This window comes from Lissotriton vulgaris, unplaced genomic scaffold, assembly GCF_964263255.1.
Source record: "Lissotriton vulgaris unplaced genomic scaffold, aLisVul1.2 SCAFFOLD_1419, whole genome shotgun sequence".
NCBI classification, from domain to species: Eukaryota; Metazoa; Chordata; class Amphibia; order Caudata; family Salamandridae; genus Lissotriton; species Lissotriton vulgaris.
In genome coordinates this window covers 99,047-126,116 of record NW_028242293.1, presented here as the reverse complement: position 1 = coordinate 126,116, position 27,070 = coordinate 99,047, and the positions used below count along the sequence as shown (strand labels likewise).

General features: G+C 46.8%; 1 protein-coding gene across 1 annotated transcript in view; it reads right to left on the bottom strand.

Moving 5' to 3' along the window:
• LOC147669005 (leukocyte immunoglobulin-like receptor subfamily B member 3) overlaps window positions 1-27,070 on the bottom strand; it is a gene marked incomplete at its 3' end in the record, with an annotated part of 559,849 nt that overhangs the window by 493,150 nt on the left and 39,629 nt on the right. The gene's annotated exons all lie outside the window — the stretch shown is intronic.

Here is a 27,070-nt window from a genome sequence, read left to right as displayed (position 1 = left end):
TTTTCTTACACTTTCCTATTTCCAGTCCCATCAGAAGAGGCCTCCTTTTCTTTCTCTTATAGGCTTAACCACAAATTCTAAGTCTTCCAGATTTCAGATACATGAATGCATACACCTGGCAAATCACAAGCTTACCAAATACCAGACCCTCTCCATATTTGCTGTCAAGTTGCCATCCATTGATAGGGCAACCCTGTAGTTAACGTCCATTGGCATCTTACCTGACCTACATAGAGCAGCTTAATCCTCTGAAATATCTGTTTGACTCCTGAGGTTAAGTCACAGTACACACCTATCAATTCACTTCATAGCAAGGTATACTCAACTGACAACTGATTTAAGTCATTTTGGAAAGGTGGAAGCAGTGTTTTAGGAGCCCAGAAAGTAATGGCAGAATGATTTTGGGTAGTTCAGAGGGTTTATGATTTCAGGACTAAATGGGTGGAAAGGTGCACGGGAGGAGCCTTTACATAAGAGTATGAGAACTGGCATCGCTGGTATCCAAAGGGGGAAACAACCTTTACAACGCAACTGTTACAATGCACTACCATTACAACAAAACTTTTACAACGCAACATCCATTACATCGCATGCCATTACAACGCAACCATTACAACACATGACACTACAACGCATACCACTACCACGCAGGTCATTACAACACAGTCATTACAACGCATACCATTACAACGCATACCATTACAACGCATACCATTACAACTCATAGTACCCTTACACTATCCAACACTTACCCTACTGTTGCACCCCCTGGAGTTAGAATAGTAATTTTTACCCCTACACTATCCAATACTTACCATACATGCAATGTAATGTTATGCGTTTTAATGGTATGCATTGTAAAGGTAGGATGCGTTGTAATGGAATTCATTGTAAAGGTAGTTTTTAAAAATTCATTGTAATGGCATGCGTTGTAATGGAATACGTTGTAGTGGATGTTGCGTTGTAAAAAATGCGTTGTAAAGGTATGCGTTGTAAAAGTATGCATTGTAACGTCATACATTCATCCAAAATATCCTGCAACTGGTTGTTTTTTTTCAATCTTGAGGACTATTTTTTTCAGTACTTTGCAATGTACCAAAACGTGTAACCACAATGCATAAATGTGATAGTAATGTTTTATTCTCTTTTTATGTATTCAACACCTACTTGCTTCTTTTGCACCCAACTGAGATATCACACTCCTGCAGACTCTATACCAAGTTGTGTTTGCACCTAAAAAAATTTTGTGCATTTAGGTGATTGTTTTCCACTTAAAAGTGGGTTTACTCTGCTGCAGATGTTTCAGCAAGTATGCTTTTGTTTGTAACCAAAAGTTACTTTGCTTTTTATTGTGTATTTTACATAGATAAAATAGTTTTCACATTCCTGCTAAGGTCATATTGAGTAGGGCTTTGCTTCTAAATAAGTGATGACTCTGTAATGTGATTTTGCATCTAAATGCAACATTTGCTCTTACAGGTGAGTCCATATTGCTATTGATTTGTGCCAAGGAAAATGTTGCCCCGAAATTTGGTTTGTGCTCATAAAAGTGTTTTCACAATGATTTTGACTTTTGTATCTCAATGTGATTATGTACTTAAATTTGTTTTGCTCCTTAATGTGCTTTGTACTCCAAAAAGAGTGCGAACACTTCTAGTGATGTGCCAATTAACATTTCGCACTTAAAGGTAATTTTTGGGACTAAGTGTGATTTCACCACGATGCTTACTTTGCATATTGGGTGATTTTGAACGTAAAAGAGATTTTGGGGCAGATTTATGATAACTGGCGCATCCCCAGGGATGTGGCAGTTATTTTGCGCCGCAGCTCTGCCACCCATGGTGCGCCGCTTTTACAATGCGATTCAATTTAATTGCTCATTGCACCATCAGGATTCAAGCAAGCCGGGCCGACGACGGCTGAAATGCCAGAAACCGGTCACCGGTAGCTTGTTTCCTTCCCAGTATAAGAATTGGCTTGGTAGTTTGGTTTGCCCTGTTCCCATCATGCACTGGGACAGGAACAGACTAATTTGCATGTAGCCAGGTTCTGAGCTGGGATGGTGCAGTGAGCTAAAAAACGGTGATGGATCAAGCCCTGATCTTTGGACTGGGTAAGAGTGGTCTGCTTAATTCAGACACTCTGTTCATCACCACCCCCTTTTCTGAATCATTTTGTCCACCATATTGTGGAAGGGTATACTCAGATGTGAGTCCCTTGCTCATTGCACCATCAGGATTCAAGCAAGCCGGGCCGACGACGGCTGAAATGCCAGAAACCGGTCCCCGGTAGCTTGTTTCCTTCCCAGTATAAGAATTGGCTTGGTAGTTTGGTTTGCCCTGTTCCCATCATGCACTGGGACAGGAACAGACTAATTTGCATGTAGCCAGGTTCTGAGCTGGGATGGTGCAGTGAGCTAAAAAAACGGTGATGGATCAAGCCCTGATCTTTGGACTGGGTAAGAGTGGTCTGCTTAATTCAGACACTCTGTTCGTCACCACCCCATTTTCTGAATCATTTTGTCCACCATATTGTGGAAGGGTATACTCAGATGTGAGTCCCTTGCTCATTGCACCATCAGGATTCAAGCAAGCCGGGCCGACGACGGCTGAAATGCCAGAAACCGGTCCCCGGTAGCTTGTTTCCTTCCCAGTATAAGAATTGGCTTGGTAGTTTGGTTTGCCCTGTTCCCATCATGCACTGGGACAGGAACAGACTAATTTGCATGTAGCCAGGTTCTGAGCTGGGATGGTGCAGTGAGCTAAAAAAACGGTGATGGATCAAAACCTGATCTTTGGAGTGGGTAAGAGTGGTCTGCTTAATTCAGACACTCTGTTCATCACCACCCCCTTTTCTGAATCATTTTGTCCACCATATTGTGGAAGGGTATACTCAGATGTGAGTCCCTTGCTCATTGCACCATCAGGATTCAAGCAAGCCGGGCCGACGACGGCTGAAATGCCAGAAACCGGTCCCCGGTAGCTTGTTTCCTTCCCAGTATAAGAATTGGCTTGGTAGTTAGGTTTGCCCTGTTCCCATCATGCACTGGGACAGGAACAGACTAATTTGCATGTAGCCAGGTTCTGAGCTGGGATGGTGCAGTGAGCTAAAAAACGGTGATGGATCAAGCCCTGATCTTTGGACTGGGTAAGAGTGGTCTGCTTAATTCAGACACTCTGTTCATCACCACCCCCTTTTCTGAATCATTTTGTCCACCATATTGTGGAAGGGTATACTCAGATGTGAGTCCCTTGCTCATTGCACCATCAGGATTCAAGCAAGCCGGGCCGACGACGGCTGAAATGCCAGAAACCGGTCCCCGGTAGCTTGTTTCCTTCCCAGTATAAGAATTGGCTTGGTAGTTTGGTTTGCCCTGTTCCCATCATGCACTGGGACAGGAACAGACTAATTTGCATGTAGCCAGGTTCTGAGCTGGGATGGTGCAGTGAGCTAAAAAACGGTGATGGATCAAGCCCTGATCTTTGGACTGGGTAAGAGTGGTCTGCTTAATTCAGACACTCTGTTCATCACCACCCCCTTTTCTGAAGCATTTACAATGCGGCGCACCATGGTGCAAAAACGGCACAGATGTGTGACGCATCTGTGCCGTAAAGGTGGCGCATTGCTGGAGTTGCGTCGCAAGCGTGACGCAACTCCAGCAAGGCTCGGGGGTGCCCTATCTGTCCAATGCTGCCTCAAGCCTTACGCCTGCTTCAAGCAGGCGTAGGGTTTTGACGCAGCATTGGCCTGTAAGTGACTGAGTGAAATCTTATAGATTTCACTCAGCCACTTTTGTGAAGCGCACTTGCCCCGGAACGCCCACCCTACGCTGTACGCCCACATGTGGCGCAGGGCTTTACAACGTGACGCATCTGCCTAGATGCGTCACGTTGTAATTTGGTCGTAGGGATGCGCCACGTTTACGCCGCAGTTGCGTGACGCAAACGTGGCGCATTACCAACATAAATCTGCCCCTTTGTTCCTAAATGTGATTTCTCATAAATATGATTGTGCACATGAATGCAGATTCGCACATAAATATGATTTACGTCCTTTAACGTTTTACGTACAAATGAAGATGTTGCACTTAGAGTAGTTTTGCACCTCGATGTGCTCTCAACAAAATGTGATGTCATTCTAAAGCACATCTTTTACACCCATGATGACATTTTACTACAACTTTCTTTCTCTGTAGTGTATAATAGCTGTGGCTGTAGGCTGCAACTGTCCTGCATTTAATCTGCTTCTCAAGGTCAGTAGCCTAAACATTTTTCATTACTATCGATACCAAGCCTAAAGAAAGGCAGTTTCATGTTCAGACTCAAAGATACTGGTATTAACTCTCTGAACTAGAATGAAATTGGAATATATTTGTAAAGTGCAGCATTTATCTCTGTGGATATTTTGGTGCTGGGAACTGCTGACATACCAACAACCAGAACTCAAGGACCAGAACACAGAACGGTCTCCAAAGCCTTCCTGAGAGAAGAGTGAGATCCAATGAATTTTAATCGCCAGTAGAAAACTATTCAATAATGGAGGCCCAAGAAAAGCAGCGTCAAGTCGACTTTGCACGATTTATTCAAGGGATAGAAAAACGAGCAGGGAATTGGAGCACACATTTGTCTTTGGGTTGTATGGTTCGAACTAAGACACACGGGGCTACTTTTAAAACCCATAGAAGACCCTGTGCATAAGGCATATGGCTTCAAACTTTATTATTTGTTTCATACATGATAGCCTTAACCTAAGATTGCATGGGGAGAAGGTGGCGAGATAAGCAGCCAGTGATTAGACCTGGACAGCAGTAAAAGGGGCCCTGCCCTGCATCAAGAGGGAGGCAAAAGACAAGATTGCCACATTTCATGTTTGGTGCCATCTAGTAATAATTCTTTTTAGCTGATATTGTGCTGCAAAAAGTTAAAAGCTATTCACTGCTCAACAGAAGAGAGACCAGATGTACGACTAGCCACTGAACAGAGGGCTTGATCATTAAATTGTTTTATAAGCAGTTTTTTTTCTTCCAAAAACCTTTACTGCAGGCAAAAATCATTGAACACAGCTTGTTGCTTACATCCCTGGGCGGGCCGGCAAAGCAAAGTACTGGTATGCGTAGACGTGGGAAGATACAAAGCAAGCCGCCTACAACCACTTGGGGCCCCACGCGTCAGTTGGGACAAGGTTAGCAAATAGCAGTAAAGGGTCGTGAACAGTTTGATCCACAAAACTGAAAAAGGAAAACAATTACAGTCAATATCATTACCACTTGAGTACAATTATACATAGAAAATGCTATGTATGCTGACATATGCGAACAGTAGTTCTAAAAAATGATGTTACCTTGTGTTTGGTCGTCTCTTTGAGCGTTATATCCTGGTCTAGATGAGATCCCACATGCATCAGGACACATCCCTGTGGTGTATCCCGGCGGCGCTAATGCTGGGTTCGGCCGTTGTGTCTGCGGTGGTGGTGTGTTCCAAGAGATAGATTTGGAGGGGACCCATATATCTCGTAGATGAGAAGATGGCGGCAAGAGGTTAGCGTAAGTGTGTAGTTGCTCTTGACAACTACACACTTACGCTTACGTAGATAAGATCTTGCAGTCAGTCTTTGAATTTGGGAGCTCTCCCCCTTCCCCACCGCAGGCGATACGACGCTTGGCGAGAAGGAGCGCAAGGGATACATATCGTCACACCTTGGTGTCGATCTTCTCAGTATAGCCCAGAAGCGCAGTTAGGGGTCATCGGGAATATGTAACCCAGTCATCTGGTCGAGGGCTGTTATCACCTCAGTCCAGCATCTGCGGACGGGCGGGCAGTACCATGCCAAGTGCCTAAAGTCTGCTCCTACGCTGCCGCAGTGGTTGCACCGGTCAGTCTCTCGAAGGTGAAGGCAATGCAAGCATGTGATAAAGTTGGTGAATGTACTTGTAGTGAGTGATGCGCGGTCTGCTGCTGGCGGAGATGCTCCCAGGTTGACGACTGCAAAAAGAACAATTGATGGACAGAATGACTGGGGGTGAATGTTTTGCCGCTGTACAACATTCCGTCCATCATCTTGTGTGTTTTGCTGTTCACCCTAAGTGGGAAGGGTATGCCCAGACGTGGGTCCTGTGCTCACTACGCCACTGGAGTCAAGCTATCCTAGCCGATATAGCCAGAAACCGGTCCTATAATTGCTTGATTCCGGGCCAGGGAAGGCATGGCTTGGCAGTTCGGTCTGGACTGTTCCCATGAGGCAAAGGGTCAAGACTGATTTGCATATGGCCATGTCTGAACTGGGGTGGCTTGTTGAACAAAATAACGATGGATTAAACCCAGATCTGTGACTAGGGGTGAATGTTTTGCCATTGTGCAACATTCTGTCCATCATCTTGTGTGTTTTGCTGCCCAGGCTGACGACAGCAGAAGGACCATGGGTCCTCAGTACCAACCTTTGGATAAGGGGGGGGTCATATTCCTGGTCACTATGGATAGTAGAAACACCACATGTGTAGGGGTAGTTTGTTGCAGAAGGGCGTGTAGGGGGGGCATGATGTGGGGTTCCTGCAGAAAGCACGGTGAGATGGCCTTCACATCCTGCCGTAGCTTGACAGAGAAAAACCTCTCTAGCGGGGTAGGAGGTGACGTGCCAAAGAACTCCTCACTGGTGCAAAAAGTGCCCTAAGATAGAGATTCCCCCAGGTCTGGAAGGATAGTCTCCGAAGAAGTCAAGGGAAACCTCCCTCTTGTGTGACCAGAAGGTCATGTCTACCGTGGAGGGGCAGTAGGGGGGAATAGAGTAGGGAGCAGTGTAGTATTTTAGCTAGATCATTCCAGGCACTGACGTTGCATTGTACAAAGGTGGAGGATAAGTGTCTCGGGATGACAGGGGTGCTCAGGTAGGCCGAGCATGGTTTTGGGGCCATGTACCCATCCTCTATCGCCAGGTGTGGCATGTAAGGGGGGATCTATCCAACATGATGCGAAATGAGCTTTAGCGGAGCGTAAATATAACTCCAGATCTGGCACTTTGAATCCCCGGCGTGAAAGGCGTCATCCAGGTCGGAGATACGTTGCTCTGTTTCTTTTAGGCGCTCCTCATGTTGATCGCTTTTATGTGCCAATATGTCTATACAGGCATTCATAGTGTTCATTTTGGTTTCTATAGAGGACAGACTGGATTGTATAGCGAGGAGGAGGGCTTTCAGGTCATCTGTGGACGTAGGTTGGTCAGGGGTGCTGGATTGTTCTCCCTCCATGTCAGTCTGTGCGCAAGTGGATTTCTTGGCTTCGAAATTAAGCTTGGGTTGCTTCCCATCCGTTCTACCCATGATGAAGTAGTGAGACAGCAGGAGATGGGCAGCGCCCGGGCCGGCGGGAGAAAGACGTAGTGCCTCGTGGGGATAGTTATGAGCCTGCCTAAGCAGCCGGCATTGTTGTGTCCGTACGTGAGGCAGAAGGTCTAGAGCCCCCCCCTCAACCCCACAGGGCTCCGGAGTGATGGGGAGGACGCCACGTGGGGGTGTTGCAGGATCAGGGGCGAGCCACCACTCACTCCGCGCCAGGCATCAGGCGGCCCTCCGTAGACGGTTGGGCGATGGGGCCCCACTCCAGCCAAACGGGGGAGCACGCCTGATGATTGTAGTTGGAGGCTCAGTGGCGATGGGGCTGCCAGAACAGCGGGGAGCAAGGCCCGCCTCAGAGCTGCCACCCAGATGACCGAGTGGTCTCTATCGTTAGGTAGTTAGGGGGCCTTCGGTCCTCAGAGGACGTAAACTCGCAAAGTCACTGGCGCGCATCATAGGGTAACAGCACCGGTGGGGCAGGCCAGCTGGAGGCAGCAAAACAGGACGTGGAATACTGAAAAGATACTAGTTCCTAACACAGAGTAGGAGGACTGCAGCCTATTATGGTTGCTAGTCAGGATAGGTGTCTCCAAAAAAGAGGAATGAGTGTGCAAGAGTGTGGAGTGGTACTCCTGTGTGTGTTGGGCCCACACTTCAATCAGCTCCTTGTCCCTCCTCCCTCAGAATTGTGGTTATGGCAAAACAGGACGGTCAGGGGCCAACTCCCTCTCAGCAGGCATTACAATCAGGCTGTGTCTTCTAGTACCCGTAGGCCCAAGGAAAAACGTGCACAGTGCTACTGTTGGTTTATGGGCAGTGTATGGCTCAAGGTATTGAAGTAGGCTGTGGGCGGCAGTTCTGGTTAAACCATCCCGCATGGAAGCGCTAAGAGGATGGGCAGGGGGAGTGTCCCAGGCAGTCCTGATGGCCGTTCAGAAGCGCCTTGAGTAATGTGGGTGGGAAAGCCATCCTCTGCCAAGAGGCGTCCCACAGAAGGCTCCGGAGCTCAGCCCGTGGAAGGGCGGCTGGTGGTAGATGCAAGGCGGCACGGTGCCAGCGCAGGGCAGCGGGCGGGATGTCGGGAGCAACAAAGGACCCCAGCAGACTCACCAGCTCAGCGGAGGTGGGACACGGCCATCTCGGGTGCGGGCAGGCTCTACAGCAGCTGGACACAGACCCGGGCGGCGCAAGCAGGCCTCTGGCCCACCACAGGGCCCAACCAGGGCTGGGTCTAATCAAGGGGTAGGGCGCTCACCCCAGGCGGCGACGTCCACTCCGGCAAGCACCGTGTCCCTTCCGCCAGTGGCCCCCAGCTCAAAATCACAAAGGCGGGCTGTCGCCAAGGCAGAGGTGCAAGCGGTGAGCACCTCCTCAGCCGTCCCAGGCCAGAACCCACTGGTCCTCAGCTGTATCGCCAGGCAGGGAGGCAGCAGCGGGATATCAGGAATGTAGTGGTAAGCGGGATGGGCCAGGCACTCCGGGAAGAAAGGGCTCCGGTGGCAGCGTCCACCCCTGGATCCGTTCCCTTTCAGGAGCCTCCGGATCCCACAGTCTCAATTCAGTCAAATGGCCATTACCACCTCGGCCACCATCTTGAGTCTGCAGGGTGAAGGGTATACGGGCCGTCCACAGCAGTTAGAGGTCATATTGCGGCAATATTTCAATGAGAGCGGATAGCCGGTGGTTTCAGCTATCCCTGCATGTAGGTTTCATAAGTGCAGGTCTGGACTGGAGAAGGATGCCAGCCGGATTGTGTTCCAAGCAGCAGGAGCCTCACGGGAGAGCGGCCATCTTGCTTGGCGCCCTCTGGCCCCCCCCCCTTATAAGCTAGGTTTAATTTGTGTAACAAACTTCCTTGCAACTTAAAGACTCAATGAGAAAGATCAATAGACATAAATAAATGTTAAAATCATGCGTGAAAATGAGGAATCTGTCGCAGATTGTGAGCACATTTTAAGAAAGGAGTCAACATATGACCCTACCTGCCTCTTAAAAACAGCCTCCTTGAGACATGCTTAAAGGACGTCTTAGCACATGATTTAGAAAGCTTTAGACAGGTCAAGCAACAGGAGAGCAACAGAGCTTCCCTGATCCAAGAAGGATCTCAAGTCATCAAGAGCCAAAGCAAAGGGCAGCCTGATTACCCCCGCCTTGGTGAGAGCACAGTGTGATGGCTCCTGATGGTTGATGACACTTCCTTTCTTCCATTCACCAAGAAGGATCCCAGAGGAGAGACAAATATTGAATATATCAATAAAGACAGGTACCATCGCAGAAGAACAGGTCTATAAGATGGAGATTCGGCAGGGGAACCCAATTTGATATTCCCTAATGCTGCTTCAACCTGATTCCGGTTGAATGAAATGAAAGATGTCCAATTGGCAGCGGATTGGTAGAGGGCAATATATCCAGGACTACCTTTCAAAGGAACGGCAGAATTCTTGATTCATGCTTAGATCATCTGGATCTTGATCAAGAAGAATAAGATAAGCTTTTCACAAAAATGTCTTGAGACAGCGACCTAGAGATCTAAGAAGGGAGATTGAAGGCTCTTAAATTAAAAGCACGTTGACAGAAGAAGGATCACTGAGCATGGTGTCAGACATGCTTTCAAAATCTTTAGTTAATGCTTATAAAGCATCACGTATTTATTGTATTATGTAGTTCACCATTTTTGGTCCATCTCTCTAAGCCTAAGGCGACTGACCTTCAAAGTCAGAGAGTGGCACTTATTAGTTGCTTTAAGCAAAGCGTTTTTAAAAAGTGTTTTTGGAGATTCCTTGTCTAAGACCTCTGAAAGCATATTGTTAAATTATGTCTTCCCTCGGTCTGACTCTGCAAAACCACAAGCCCACCCATATAGGTGGCCACCTTCTCGACCTGGTTTTCACCAACTTCCCCAAAGTACAATGCCTTTCCCCGGCTCAAATAATTTGGTCCGACCACCTCGTTGTGGAATTCTCAATATCTAAGGCAGATAAGCCTTCTAACAAAAACTCCCTACCATCTGTCTGGCGTCAACAATGGCATAAAGTCACCGTAGAGGAATTGCAAAAGGAATGGAAGCAGCCCACTCCCACTGGGACAGACAGTATAGAGACCGTTTTTTACCAAATTCAACAATTCCCTCAAAGAAGCAATTGACAAAATAGCACCTCTAAAATTACACAAACAATACCCTGCCACCAAACAGGAAACATGGTATACCGAGGAGCTTAGAACAGAAAAACAAAAATGTAGGAGGTTGGAAAAGAAGTGGAGAAAAACACGTCTGAGGGAAAGGGGAATAGAAGGTGTGGCTCTTTCTTGGCTGGAAAGCTTTCTTTCGGATCGCCAACAAGAGGTCAGATTGGGCTCCCACCATTCTATCTCAAGGGAGCTCACCAAGGGAGTGCCACAGGGCTCATGCCTAAGCCCCACACTCTTCAACGTGTATGTGGCCCCCTTGATGGATATTGTAAGATCTTATGGGTTCACCCTTGTGTCGTACGCTGACGACACTCAGCTTTTGTTCCCCTTTAAACCTTAACGCCGGCAATAAAAAAATCTTTTGCGGAGCGAATGAGGGCAATATCTCACTGGATGGCCACTAATCGCCTCCAGTGCAATGTAGGCAAGACTGAGGTAATGCTGTTTGGGGAGGCCACACCTTTGTGGTCCCCGGATTGGTGGCCCTTGGATTTAGGACCAACTCCAAGCCCCAAACAGATCGTCAAAAATCTCGGCGTGCGCTTAGACAAAACACTCCTGTTTATAGAGCACACAAATCAAGTAGCAGGTTCCTGCTTCCAGGTCATTGGACTGCTACGACGAGTCTTCCCATTCCTATCAGATTCTTATAGGAAGACTCTCGTCCAGGCCTTGGTTATAAGTAGGCTGGACTACTGCAATGGCCTGCTGGTCTCGGCAAATGAGGAACAACTACAGAGACTACAGGTGGTCCAGAACACTGCTGTGAGACTAGTTCTCAACGCCCAGCCAAGGTCTGCCTCACTCCCCCTCTTGACAAAACTCCACTGGTTGCCAATTAGACAGCGTGTAAAATTTAAAATCTGCTGCACAATTCATAGATGTTTGTTTGGCAATGGACCTAAATATCTAAAAGAATTATTCAAACCCTACAAACCCAGTCAAACCCTGCGCTCCAGCAGTCAGCAACAACTCCAGGTTCCTAGGATAAAAAAAGCTAGGCAGGGAGGGCGAGCCCTGTCCTACAAAGGCCCCATCCTCTGGAACTCATTGCCCCCTGCTCTCAAAAATACAACCAACTTTCAATTCTTCAAGAAATCCCTGAAAACTTTTTTATTTGTCGCCTGTTAGGTTTTTCCCCCCTTCATCTCACTGTCTAGTTACAAGTTTCTGGCTCTTTGGTAATGCGTAAGCGCGGAAATACCCTTTCGGGGGTTGACTTCCAGCGCTATACAAGCATATAAATAAATAAATAAATAAATGTCACAGCACTCAGCAAAAGCATTGCAATAAGATGACAACTTAGATGAGTCTTCAATAAAGTCGCCAAGCCTAGCAAAGTCCCCTCTTTTTTCCTAGGGCTTGCAAACGTTTGATTGAGGTTTTGAAGAGGAGATTTCTTAAATCCTGAATGGATGTTGAGCCTTATTAGTGTATGATCTGACCACTGCAGTAATAGCTGGTCAGCAAACTGAATGGAGTCATCCAAGGTCCACATCTGGCCAAGAGTGTGCCCCTTATTATTTGTGAGAGCCTGGATAATGTGAGATAGGCAGCATATGCGAATTAAGTCTGAATTCTAATGCCCCCTGATCACATTCCTTATCAATACTTAAATTACAATAATATATATCATATTACATTAACCTAGGACTGTCAGCCTATTATGATGCATGATTGCGTGGCCTATTAAATCACAGGGTTTTGTTAAAAAGATGCACTGTTGCTTAGGTGAACGACAAATTAATAAAAAATGAACGGAGGTTTATTTTAAGGTTGCACATCTACAGGTAAGTGCTTCCAAATTATCCCCCACTTGAAAATCAATCAGGGAATAACAGAAATTCCCGGTAGACTAGCGTGACCTCCTGCCTCTTGGCACACTTTTGATGTACAAGATTTTAAAATCTTGAGAGATGCTATTCTCATTGACTTATCAAAAACTGCTATCAAATACACTAATACCAAGCGCTGACAGCTACTTGAAAACCTTAGTATGGGACGGACTAATGCAATAGTCACAGATCCAACTCCATCAAAACGGAGTTCTCATTCTTTTTTACTAATGGCATACTCTCCAGTACCAGTTTCCTATGCTTTTACTTGTTAGTCTGAAAGACACAAAAGCCCCAGGTGAAGATCATGATCTAATCCATGGATCTCAACTTTCAATTCTTCTTCATGTTGTTTGGTACCAGGAAGTCGCTCAAAGAATATTACGTGGCTAGTGATGTCAACGGTGATACCACGCCTAACATATCTACATACAATAAGACCTTTTGCTCGCCCATCACAACACACTTCCTCTTTCCATCATCACTCAGAGGTTCCTTGGGAATAAAACCAGACAGCATCTAGGCCAGGATAAATCAAGGTAGTCAAGATCCATAAACAGGAAGAATGCTACTACTACGTGGACACCGACTGAAATACTGTTAAGGACAAACTTCGTGGTCCAATCCAGCTACACCAAAATAGCAGTGCAAGTTGACTCTCCATATAAAGGCTCAACCACCCATATGAATGATTCAAAATAGATATGTGACTCCTTACCTTATACTTCATTACATTTACTCACTATGGACCTTAGCACAAATCTCTTACCTACTCAAAAAAATAAACTGCTTGATATCAAACTCTAAGTGGATCGCCTACATGAAATAATACAAAGTCTGCAAACCTCATTCTCCATCTCTTACTCTAGTCCAAGTGCAATCTTTCAAAGGAATGCTTTCCTGACCCTCCCACCCACATTTACACCGCCCTCAGCACACATACTGCTCAATCGAACAAAGGTTACCAGCCCCAATACTTGACACTTCAGAACATTTCTTATAATGTACCTAAAAACTCCATGATGTCAGAACCCACAAAAGAACCTATTCCCATAATGTCCAGAGCTGTACATAGTAAACACAATCAAATATCAATCTGCCCATTAGTGTGTTTAGGTTGGAGTCATTTTGGATGATGTGTAGTGCCACAATGGTGGGTCCCAATATTTGGCGCCTGTTTATATATCCTATGCTCTCACTCTCGATGGCACCTGTGCTGTGTGCATAGAAACGGGATAGACTCGAATCAATCTATACACAAAGATGCATTGATCCACCCACAGGTACATCATTCAAGGTATGTAATCACATTGATCCATTTTACCCATCCACCACTGTTAGCATCCAACATCTATTAATTCTTATAGGCAACTACACAATCTTTAATCCACCTATCCATGCAACTAACCATAACCCACCTGTCTGACTGTACCTACCGGTGTGTTGTCTGACTGCACGGCATGTCTGTATCATATCTGTGCATGTATATTTGCATCTGGGTTTTGCCTGCGTACACCTGGGTCCTTATATGTGTGCTTTATGTTCATGCATCTAAGCATATCGCAGAACATATGAGCATTACAACTAATCTATTGGCCTTGCCGATGATTGTTTCACTATAAGGATTACATTGTAAATGTTTCCCTTTTTATATAACAGCTATGATTTTTTTTTAAATCACCCTATTATTTTTTGGGGGAGTGGGGTCATCCACCCTCTTTTTAATGAATTTGCACTTACTTACATGAGTAACCTTTTTTAAGTGTATATACATTGTTTTGGAATTCATTTTATTTCTAACAGTTACATTTATTTTCAAACATAAATATTCAGAAAGCACCTGTTCACGCTGAAAGATATCTTGATGCTGAATAACAAATAGTCATTGCTCACGAATGGGACTCATTTATCAACCTCAGAAGGGGACAAGACTGAGTGGAACAGCCATGATTTAAATCTGTGACCACGAGGTCAAACTTAAATTCCTGCAGTGGGAGCAGTAGGCCACTGAGCTGCCAGACTTACTGAAGTGACTGGAAGGGTGAGATTTTGATCAATACCTTATCACTATCGATCTAAAACCCCGGTCTGGTCGACTGAACCTTTATTGCCTGTCTTTGAGGAAAGAAAGTGCATCTCTTACCAAGTTAGTTCTCCCAATAAAGGACTCTGCTCAAAGGATCACAAACAACTTCTAGCTTTCAAAGGTTTATTATAAAGTCAAGATAAGTTGCAGATACAAGCATCTCAAAATGAGATTAACCAGATACACAGGCCCAACTACGTACATGTGTTCTCTGAAAGCCCTCAGACGAACAACGGAAATTACCAATACCAGTTCTAAAAACAATAGTGCTATTAGCATAGACACATATTGAAATCTATCGGTCATTACAGGCGGAGGGAAAATACAGGTTAGGCTTTCCCTACCCTGATCTAGATGGTATCCCTACTTAACCAGGTCTCAACCTAACAAAAAGGTGTCAGCAGTGAATGACTCCCGAGGGAAGTCACTCACTCTAAACTCTTGGTGAAAACCTAAAGTCCTCCAGTCATGGCCCCTCTCTGCCTACCCATCCGCTCTCTAAAGGGTCCTCAGGCTTCTGCTCTAACTCCCCCCAGGGGCGCTGTCCCTAATACAAAAATACAACAACATTTAGGACGCCCCTCGTGAGACGCCCCTCACGTGGTGTAGCTTCTGGCTTTTTCCATGATGAGGCCTTGTGGTTAGCGTCGACCTTGCTTCTCAGACTCTTCTCCGGCCCGCTGATACCCCTTAAACATTCCGGAACCCTCCTCCATGTCTGGTCCATTTCATGAACAGGCTTCTATTCATTATTAATAATTGAATACCCCCTTTTCTCTTCCAGACAGACATTTGGAGCCAAATCCCAATTCTCATGGTTTTCCAACCGCGTTGCAACATTCCCCGGCCCAGACTAATATGTGTAAATCAACGTTTAAGGCTTTCCAGCTCTACAACAGTTTTATAATATTCAACTTCTTCTTTAATTGTTAGCATGTTAATACTCTTATTCTACTGATTAAGTAAACACATCTATAAATCAAACCCTACTCATTATTTCTAAACATTAGTGCAATCCATATTATGCAATTTAATCGCCTTCCCCCTCCCTCCTAGCTCTGGCCCTGAGGCCTACCACGTTCAACGTTTCCGTATGCCATCTTACATTTTAGCAGCTACACAACATGGATTCAGGAATAATCAAGTTTAATAAGCCTTATTACTTCACACATTTCTGTATTAGTTCCACTTCTATTTAAACTTCTATATTAACTACACATCAGAATATAACTGTGGCTACTATCAGCACTCATGGCATTTCTCTTCATGATTTGTGCTTACTACGTGTAAGTGTGATGCATTTCTACATTTTGGTCAGTTTGCGCTCTCTCAGTTCCCCCCTTTGATGACCTCTCGGGGTCATCACTAAATATTTAAACTGCGGTGATTGCTAGCATAACTCGCTTCTGTGTTTCCAGAGCCCTCAGACTCCGGTACTGACTATCTTGTATGGCAGCCAATCTCTGCAGCTGTTTTCTCTGAGCCCTCGCTGACCTTCTGGCTCTGTTCCATTTAAATACCCTCACCAAACCCCATAACACGATTCCACAGATCAATATTATGATGATAGGTTTTAGTATTTTCCACACAAAGCTTTTGCCTAAGGCGGTGAGCCAGCTTCCAGCTTCACTCATTCCTTGGCCCACCTTTTCCCAGACATTTTCTCTGCTCAGGTCTTCAATCTCCTTGTGAATATCAGTTATATTTCTAATAACTTTCTCAAGGGGCTTCGAATTGTCTGGAATGTAAGTACAACATTCTTGGACCTTCAAAGCCTTACAGACTCCGCCCTCTTTTGCTAATAGGACATCTAACGCAAGGCGGTTTTGAAGAACCATAGCCCTTATCGATTGCATCTCTCCCTCCACTAGCATTAAGGACTGAGCAGTGCTGGCAGACAACCTGTCTACGACTGTTGCTAGTCGTCTAATTTTAACATCATTAAGAGCTAATCCCAGAAGTGGGAACACAGCTCCAAAGACATCTCCAACCATTTCTGCACCCACATCTCTCCTTCCCCTCGATGATGTCTTGCCCTCAATGATCTCTAAGTCTTGGGCATGATATATTTTAGGGAAGATAATTGCCAAGTAACATGAGCCATACCAATTATCAGGTAGCCTCACGTAGGCATTTCTCCCACATACAAAATATACGTTAGGAATCACTTGCATTCCCTTCAGGAAGTCTTTGGTGTAGTACTCCAAATTGAGAGCATGTTCACAGCTAACCTCTCCCACGTATACATTTTCATAATACGTTTTGGCTCTATGAAGACATAACTTTCCTCTCTGCGTTCTATCTAAAGCTATTGGACCACTACTACCCTTTCTCTTGTGTGCCTTTTCTTCTTCGGTCCAATCTGTTTTCCATTGTCCCGATTTCTTCAAAATCTTTTGTCTCCTATTCCGATCATCCACCTGCCCTATAAACTTTTTCTCGACTTCTGACACCTTGCATGTCAGGTTATTTCTGCGGGCATGTGAAGTATCTAAAGTAATCCAAGGAATGAAAAACTTTGCCAACCTATCTTCACTCTTCCAGTAGTCCCATTTATTCATTTGTTTATAATTTGGGACTTCTGGTAACACTGCATCATAATTGGAGAAATAATAGTCAAAACTATCTCTCCCATAAAATATACTAAGCAACAAGCTACATGTAATGCCATATTTCAGCGGGAGGTGATGATATCGAATGCCTTCATCTACAGACGCCGGCAACTGCATGCAGACGTAACAGTCCTTGACCTCCATGGCATCCACATATTCATACAATAATTTAGCATAAGCATTTGACCTAAAGTCACCTTGGGACTCATCCACGTGTAACCTGCGGGCTTCTGCAGCCAATAACGCTTTCTCGTGAGTGTTTTCCCCTTTCTCACCAGCAATGGTGGGTGTAAGCGCTTCTACAGATGCCTCATCAGTTACCTTTGCCTCCTCCTCACGTCCCTTGACATAAGAGACTGTTACCACTAAAGCTATTAGTATTATCACTCCTACTATTAGTGTACCTATTATACATTTCGCTCTGCGGTTCTGGGTACCGGCCTCCATTTCGTCAGATAGTGTGGTTCTCTCTCAACTCAGCACAAAGTTCCTTTCTTTTCGTTCCTTTACAGTCTCTTTTTCTCCTTTTGTCCTGAGAACCACGCAACTGGAAGCTGACAACCCTTTCCGCCAAAGTTCTTTTTAGTTCAAATACAGACAACCCTAGCCCTTCTCCATCATCTCAGGGAGTGTCCCTAAGAATCTCTGCTTCCTAGGCGCTAGGTAATCTTCTTTTCTTCACGCTTATTTACAAAGTCTTTTAAGCATCCACTATCAGGCGCTCGCCTGCAGATTCAACAGCAAAATTCAATATTTCCAGACGAAGATTGTGCTCTTCTGCGGCTGATATCTTTGTACCAAAATCGGGGAATTGCAATTCTGTGAGAAACATGTCCTTTATCTTGCTGAGGCGGGGAGGTCGGGGAAGCATAAATGTCAGTGACCCTTCTTGTTCAACTCCGGGTACTAACAGTCGTATCTCCACTGTTACGATGGGCTCAGAACTGGACACCACCACCGCTCGGATCCTCCCTGTCACTGGCTTTGAAGCCATCTGTCGCCAGGTATGTCCACTCAGGGGTGGAGTATCTTCTGTTAGGCACACGCACTCTTCTTGACCTCCTCAACTCCGGTGCTTCAGCGCCCTGAGCACCTTCTTCGGGGTCTGAGTCTTCTGATATCGGAGGAAGGGTTCTCTCCGGAGTTGACCTTAGGCTAGAGCTCCTTCTTTGCGGCCAATCAGCTTCTCCACGTACCCTTCTACTCCGTCTTCTTCTTGTCCTTTCCCGCTCTCTGTCAGACCTGTCAGCGTCTGACTCGTACTCCCAGCTACTTTCCCCTTCAGTAGCGTCGTCTGTCTCGCTGTTGTACTGACCGTCCTCAGCTTGGTCAGATTCGTTCCCTGCTTCCGCTGGCACCTCTACAGCTTGGCTAGCCCCCTCTATGGCTTCTCGGTCTGCAGCTGGACGTCTATCCGAGAGAGGAGCTGTTTCTTCCAGAGGTGCTGGAACTCTCCGCGTGTGCGACGCGTGGATCCAGTTGGGCAGGCTTCCCACCTTCACTGCCGTATTTGTGGTCAGGATGATCTGGAAAGGCCCACGCCAACGAACATCCAGGCAGCTGTTTCTCACGTGCTTTTTCACCAGGACCCAATCCCCAGGAAGCAAGTCGTGACAAGGGTCCTGGCACGATGGTACCTCGGCAGCCTGCACCTGAAGGGACACAGAATGAATGGCGTCAGACAGCCCCTTACAATAGTCCAGGATCATATCATCTGTGATGCTAATCAGTGCAGCAGTTGGGACAGATGGTAACCTCATTGCTCTTCCCATTAACACCTCATGTGGTGACAGCCCCGTTCTTCTGTCTGGGGTACTGCGGAGGCTCATAAGAACCAATGGCAACGCATCAGGCCAACTCAAGGATGTTGATGAACACACCTTTGCAATTCTGGCCTTGATGGTGCCATTTATTTGCTCCACAATTCCTGAAGCTTCTGGTCGATAACTGCAATGTAGTTTTTGGTCTATATTTAAAGCGGCACAAATCATTTTCACAAGCGAGCTGTTGAAATGCGTTCCCCTATCTGATTCCAAAGAGGCCGGCACCCCGAAGCGCGGTATAAGCTCCCTAAGCAGTAACTTAGCCACTGTGAGGGTGTCGCACCTGCGTGTAGGATATGCCTCAACCCATCTGGAGAAAACGCAGACAACCACCAGGATATAACGGAGGCGGCTGCACCTTGGCATTTCGATAAAATCTATCTGCATTCTATTGAATGGACCTCCTGACCTCCCTATGTGGCTTAGTGTAACGGGTGTCTTCTTCCCTACATTCAACTGCTGGCACGTCACACAACGCTGGCACACTGCTTCGGCTGCTACTCTGAACTTGGGGTTGTACCAGGTCTGTCTAAACACTCTCAGCATAGCATCTCTTCCTAAGTGGACAGGACCATGTATGTGTCGGGCCATTGGGCTCACCATCTCATTGGGCAACACTGCTCTGCCATCTGCTGAGACCCAGAAATGGGCCTCACCCACCACACATCCTGCCTTTAGCCATGTTTCTTTTTCACAGTCAGGAGCATTCTCTTGCATCTCCTTCAGTTCGTCCCAAGTATCAACAGTTTCCAGAATCATGGCTAATTCAGTCCTTACATTTATTCCACCCACTTCCACCTCTGTGAAAGAGTATCCTGTTTCCGCACAATACCGTGCGACTTCGTCTGCATATCTATTGCCTTGTGACACAAAGTCCATATTTCTGGTGTGGGCGGTACACTTCACAACTGCGATACCTGCTGGACATTGCAATGCCTCTAACAACAGGCGCACAAACTCTCCATTGCGAATGGGAGAGCCTGAAGAGGTCATGAAACCTCTTTGAGACCACAACTGCCCGTAATCATGAACTACCCCGTAACCATATTGACTGTCAGTGTATATGGTGACTCGAATTTGATTGCTTGCCAGGCAGGCACGCGTCAGGGCAATAATCTCGGCTACCTGAGCGGAGTGTACTCCTTCCAGGCATCCAGCTTCCACTACTCCAGTAATTGTACAAACAGCGTAAGCTGCTCTCAACTGCCCAACTTCGTCTCTTACACATGAGCCATCGACAAAGAAAATTTCATCTGGGTCGGTCAGTGGCTCATCTACGATGTCGGGTCTTGGTTTGGTGCATAGTTCAGTCACATCGAGGCAGTCATGGTCTGTACATTCATCATCATCTTCAATATCGTTTGGAAGTGGCATCAAGGTAGCAGGATTTAAAACAGAGCATCTCCTTAGGGTCACGTTCTCTGCAGCAAGAATAACTTGCTCATAGCGCGTGAGCCTGCTGTTTGTCAGATGCTGTGTTTTGGTCCTGGTCATCAACAGTTCAACAGAGTGGGGCACATGTACCTCTAACGGGTGCCCCATAACAATATTCTCACACCTCTCAATGCTGACACCTGTTGCGGCAACGGATTTGAGACATCCGGGCAACGCTGCGGCTACTGGGTCTAAAGTAGCCGAGAAATAAGCGACTGGTCTACGGGCATTCCCATGGATTTGGACTAACACAGACAGCGCGCATCCCTCTCTCTCGCAGCAGTAGAGCAAGAATGGTTTATTGTAATCCGGCATTCCCAGAGCCGGAGCACGACATAAGTCCTCTCTCAGCTGCAGGAACGCCATCAAACAGTCTTTGTCCCATGGTACCGGATCACTCACTTCCTTGTGCGTCAGTTTTTGCAAGGGCTTTGCTTTCAGTGAAAAGTTTGCAATCCACTGTCGGCAATATCCCACCATTCCTAGGAACATTCTGACTTCTCTCTGTGTTTTAGGCGCATTCATTTTCATGATGGCCTCTATCCTGTCTGGTGACACCTTTCGCTTACCTTTCTCAATTCTGTGTCCCAAGTACTGTACCTCTGTCAGGCAGTACTGCAATTTCCCCGGGGACACCTTATGCCCATTTTCAGCTAGGTGATTTAACAAAGCAATAGAGTCTTCCCTGCAAGCTTCTTCTGTTTCTGACGCCACAAGGAGGTCGTCTATGTACTGGACCAGAACTGACCTCTGGGGCAGCACTAGACTTTCAAGATTTTTCTTTAGGAGCTGGTTGAAGATCGATGGGCTTTCTGTATACCCCTGAGGAATACGACACCATGTTAGGACGCGACCTTCCAGCTTAAATGCGAAAAGAAAATGGCTTTCTTCGTCCAAAGGGATCGAAAAGAAAGCCTGGCAAAGATCAATCACAGTGAACCATTCTGCTTGGAACGGTATCTGAAACAGTATCACTGATGGATTCGGTACCACTGGACAACACGAAACGACTATGTTATTAATCTTTCTGAGGTCCTGCACTATCCGAAATTTCCCATTTGGTTTCTGCAAACCCATAATCGGGGAGTTGCATGGACTACCCACGATTTCCTTCAGTATTCCCTGCTTAATCATGGACTCAATCACGGGTTTTATGCCTGCAATCGTTTCTGGAGTCAATTTATACTGAGGGGTTCTTGGGAACTCAGCATGTGGTTTCACTGCAATTTTCACTGGGTCCACCCCTTTCACCAACCCAATCTCTTCCCCAGTGAAATCCCACACTTCTGGAGCAACTGTCTCCCTCAAATCCCAGGGAAGCTCGTCTACCGTCAGAGTGGGATACAGTTCCACACATATTCTGGAATTCGCGACTTTAAAGTCTGCATCATCATCATTTGTCAGTACCTCCACTCCTTGCGGTGTACAGTATATAGTGCAGTTCAATTTGCACAAAAGGTCTCTTCCTAGCAGACATACAGGACTAGAATCGCAAACCACAAACTGGTGCTCCTCACTGTACTTCCCTATTTTCACCTGCACGGGCTCAGTCAAAGGACTGGTCATTCTCTTGTTAGCGACCCCCACCACTTGTATGGTCTCCCCCGACATGGGCAGGCCTGGAACTGCGGCTGATCTGATCGTGGATCGAGTGGCTCCTGTGTCCACTAGAAATGTCGTGGGGAACCCTGCCACTTCGGCCTCAACATAGGGTCCCCTTTGGTCTACCTCCAGAGCTGCCCCGAGGATGCAGTCATCTCTTTCCACTCTCTGTCCAGTTAGTGGGTCCACATAATAGCATTCCTCTCCTCCTACAAACAGGGGCATCTGTCTATATGTCTTACCCATAGTCCCTACTCTGGGTGCCTGCGGGAACTGGGCTCGGGGAGGAGGCCCCCCTTTGAGCACCTTTCCCTGGTATTGCGTTATCCCTCTCGTAGGCGCACTCTGGGTCTCTTCCTCTTCCACCTCTTGGTCTCCTATCTCAACATTATAGGGACACTCGCGTTTCCAATGCCCCACCTCGTTACACTGGTGGCACCTAGTCGTTCTCTTTAAGGTAGCTATATCTATCCTGGGTCTAAAGGTGGAGTTCTCCTCATTGCCCTTGTTCTGGCTGTATTGTTTCCTTCCTCCAGTACCGGTTCCTGGTTGTTGTTGCTGCTGTCCCCCCTTCCCTGCTGCCTGCATCTGTACCACCATCAGTTTCTCCTTTAGTTTCTTAGCCTTAGAATCTATCTCATCACAGCAGTACCTGGCATACCTCAGTATTTCGTCCAGGGGTTTATTTTGCCAACAAATCAAGTGTTGCTGAATCATTAAACTAATATCCGGTCTCAGGCCTAGGACAAATTTGGACACAAATTGCCCTATGTCCCTCGGATCCATGACATCCAGACCGCTATACTGTTTAAACGCCTTCAGCAATCTCTCATAGTATTCGTGTACTGTCTCTTTGGGTTCCTGTCTCGTTCGGTCAATTTTTACCCAATCTATGTCTTGCATTGGCACTTTCTCTTTCAGCCACGTCATTACTCTTTCGAATTTTGCCATCACACTCTCGGACGGCCCATTAGTCCTAGCATCTCTCTCTGGCTCTATGATGGGCCACTCAGCGCTAACCTTGCATGCGGTCCACAAATCTCCTGGCACCACTATGTCAAACAGCGTGTTCAAATCTATCCATAGGACCTTTGAGATTTTTACGAATCTCTCAACTTGCTTATACCACTCCACAGGGTTTTCCCGCAGTTTGGGGAAAGAGGTGGTAAAAGCAGCTAAATCCCCCCTACTCCAAGGGACGTGGACATAGGTCCCATTTGCGACTTCCCTCAAAGGGTACGTCTCTACTCCCTGCTGTCCTCCTGGTGTCATCCCAAGTGTACTTCTCCTAACGGTCCCTCTCTTGGACCACCTCTCTTCCCACTTATCTAGGGCCCTCCATGTCCTTATTCCAGTGATCAGTTCCCTTATGTGTGTTTTCAATCCGATGGTCCTCCTCTCATCTAGATCTCGGTCTGTGTAATGTAGCCTGTGGTTGCCCTGTAACGCTTTGGTTCTTGACAAGTCTACCATATATTTGCCTGCTAGTTCGACTAATTTCTCATGGATTGCTCTCGCCTTTCGAGTTACATCCTTTGCCATGAACAGAATTTCATCCTGCTCATACATGTCCATTCTTTCTAAGGGCAGGGTACCGTCTACCATGTCATCCAGATCTGACTTTAAGCTGGAGACATCGAGTCTTTTGGCTTTTATTTCTGCTCGCAATAATTCCTTCGAGGGAGGTTGACAGGTGTCTCTCCCATCCCAACTCCGGGCCCTACGTTTGGGTTCTGGAGAGTTGGGGAGTGCTCTCTCTTGTTCCCATCTCTCCAGATCCCATGCTCGGCCATCCGATCTTGGAAGGTGATGGAACACGGGCCTGCTACCCCCCTTCTCACCTTGCCCATTCTCTCCTCTCTTCTCACAGTAAGTCTCTCTGCTACTCTCCCTTCGGTCTCCATTCTCCCTTGGCCTCGTATCACTCAGTATCTGATACGATCCTTCCTGGTTTCCCGTATTCCCTGGGCTGCGCTCATGTCCGTCGTCACAAGGACTATGGTGTGGTCTCATGCAACCCCCACTCTGTTCTCTCCCGCCGGGCACACAGTGGATGCACTTAAAGCTGTCCCTGTACTCCCGAGCCCTCCTGTCTTCTTCATTATGTATCGGGCGAGACACCCCCCCGTTCTCTGGGCCCCCATTTTCCAGGTCGGATCTATCTCCACTCCAGGCCCAATGGGTGAATCTCCTACTGTCCTTCTCCCTCCCGTCCCACTCCGGACTGCTCTCTTCAGCCCCGCAGTGAGTCCGGGCTCTGCTGTCCTGACTTTCCCTTTCAGCTTCTGCCGCTATGATGTTCTTTTGAGCCTCGACTGCCTCATCCCATTTCTTCATGTACTCGTTGAACTCTTGAAAAGATTTCCGTCCTGGTCCCCTCATATCCTCTGGCCATCTAATGTCCCCCAGATCTCCTGTTGTGTGTACTGGGGTGCTCCAATCTCTTGGTATCGGCAACTGACTTGGGGAGTTGATCGTATCTTTCCTTCTTGCCATCTCTGCTCTTTCTCTGTCCCTTCGTACCCGTTCTTCCCCTCTAGCCCTGTCTGGGTCATATACCGACACTATAGGACCTATGGTAACAGGTACCTGTAGTGCATCAGGTAATGCGTAGGATGTGGCACACGCCGTTTCTGGCGCTCTTTGTACCACAAACCTCCCGACCACCTGTTGCACTTGGCTAGGCTGGGACAGTTCTTTCTTTGCAGCGGGATCCCAATCGGAACTGGGAAGCGGCCCATGCTCTCCTGCATTGCCCCCCCCCTTCCCGCCGTTCTCGGCATCTCCCCCTGCTCTGTTATACGGGGGTGGCCTGTCTGTCAATAATCTGTTTATCAGGCTGTCCTCTGTCTCGCTCTCGTCATCCTCTTCTAGGGGGCTTTTGTTCCCGGGCATCTCTAACACTGGATATAATTTATTTACTTCCATGTTATGCGCCCTCCATCTTTTAGCATCCTCATCCCACTTGGCATCCTGTACTGCCCTTACCGAACGTTTCACTCTTTCTTGCCGTCTGTTCATGTTCTTTTCATGCGCTGCCCTAATCCATGCATTAAGGGCTTCAAACTGAGTTGGTCTAGGCAAGGGTCTAGTTGCGGTCATAATTGTTTTTAATCTGTGCAACACCTCTAATCTGAACGTCCCGTATTTCGGGAACGTAAGTTCCTCATTTCCATCTGTCATCCTACTCCACTCTGAGATCCACAGAATCGTGTGCAGCCCAACATTTGTCCCCATGAAACGCGCTGGCGTACCCTCCGGCGGGGCTTCTTCCCCTTCATACGATCCCCTGCGCTCTCTTTTAAACAGCGCTCTTAACCATTTAAAACACTTCATAATTATGCGCAAAATTTCCAGCTGGAATACTTTGTTTACTTCCTGATGACAATCCACCAATCCTAGCGCGGCTTTGCTAGCTGGCCTATCGCAGTGCGGTCTTTCACCGGCCGGCCAATCCCAGCGCGGCACTTCCTGACGTCACTAGTCTCCGCTTCGCAGCAGCACCCCTCCTTTCTCAACTCTCCTCGCGGTCATGCATGCGTCCCATTCATACACCGAAAAATGACTACTTCCGACCAAGCGGTCACTTCCCTCGACTGTACGTCCACAGTCTATCTGTAATTGTCAACCCAACTGACGAGATGTCTATCGTCTCTCTGATAGGTTCTTTACACACACAGTAACTTCCGACCAGCGTCCGTTACTCACGCACTCACTCTTACGTTCCCCCTATCTGGTCCTTCAGGTGATCATTGGTACCTCATGACCCCCTTCACACTGGTTAACAATTACTCTGAGTGTCCGATACACCCGAACCACTTAAGCTCTCCTTGAGCTTAAGATTTCCACCGGTTGCGCGCGCTCACAACCTGTTCCACAGTCTCTCTACAGTCATTCAACTCCGCCAGACATTACAACATAGATACAATACAAAACACCGCAATCTTAACACGCATGACCCTTTATACTCACTCTCGACCGATACTGCTGCTTTTCTGTCTCACGTCATCCGGTCCTTCTTCCGCGGGCGGTTCTTCCGATCATCGATCTCTAGGGGCCTGGGGGTAATCTAACCTGGCCTAGATCACCTTCCTCAAGAAGGCAACCATCCTCTATAGCTACCAACTGGAAGGGTGAGATTTTGATCAATACCTTATCACTATCGATCTAAAACCCCGGTCTGGTCGACTGAACCTTTATTGCCTGTCTTTGAGGAAAGAAAGTGCATCTCTTACCAAGTTAGTTCTCCCAATAAAGGACTCTGCTCAAAGGATCACAAACAACTTCTAGCTTTCAAAGGTTTATTATAAAGTCAAGATAAGTTGCAGATACAAGCATCTCAAAATGAGATTAACCAGATACACAGGCCCAACTACGTACATGTGTTCTCTGAAAGCCCTCAGACGAACAACGGAAATTACCAATACCAGTTCTAAAAACAATAGTGCTATTAGCATAGACACATATTGAAATCTATCGGTCATTACAGGCGGAGGGAAAATACAGGTTAGGCTTTCCCTACCCTGATCTAGATGGTATCCCTACTTAACCAGGTCTCAACCTAACAAAAAGGTGTCAGCAGTGAATGACTCCCGAGGGAAGTCACTCACTCTAAACTCTTGGTGAAAACCTAAAGTCCTCCAGTCATGGCCCCTCTCTGCCTACCCATCCGCTCTCTAAAGGGTCCTCAGGCTTCTGCTCTAACTCCCCCCAGGGGCGCTGTCCCTAATACAAAAATACAACAACATTTAGGACGCCCCTCGTGAGACGCCCCTCACGTGGTGTAGCTTCTGGCTTTTTCCATGATGAGGCCTTGTGGTTAGCGTCGACCTTGCTTCTCAGACTCTTCTCCGGCCCGCTGATACCCCTTAAACATTCCGGAACCCTCCTCCATGTCTGGTCCATTTCATGAACAGGCTTCTATTCATTATTAATAATTGAATACCCCCTTTTCTCTTCCAGACAGACATTTGGAGCCAAATCCCAATTCTCATGGTTTTCCAACCGCGTTGCAACATTCCCCGGCCCAGACTAATATGTGTAAATCAACGTTTAAGGCTTTCCAGCTCTACAACAGTTTTATAATATTCAACTTCTTCTTTAATTGTTAGCATGTTAATACTCTTATTCTACTGATTAAGTAAACACATCTATAAATCAAA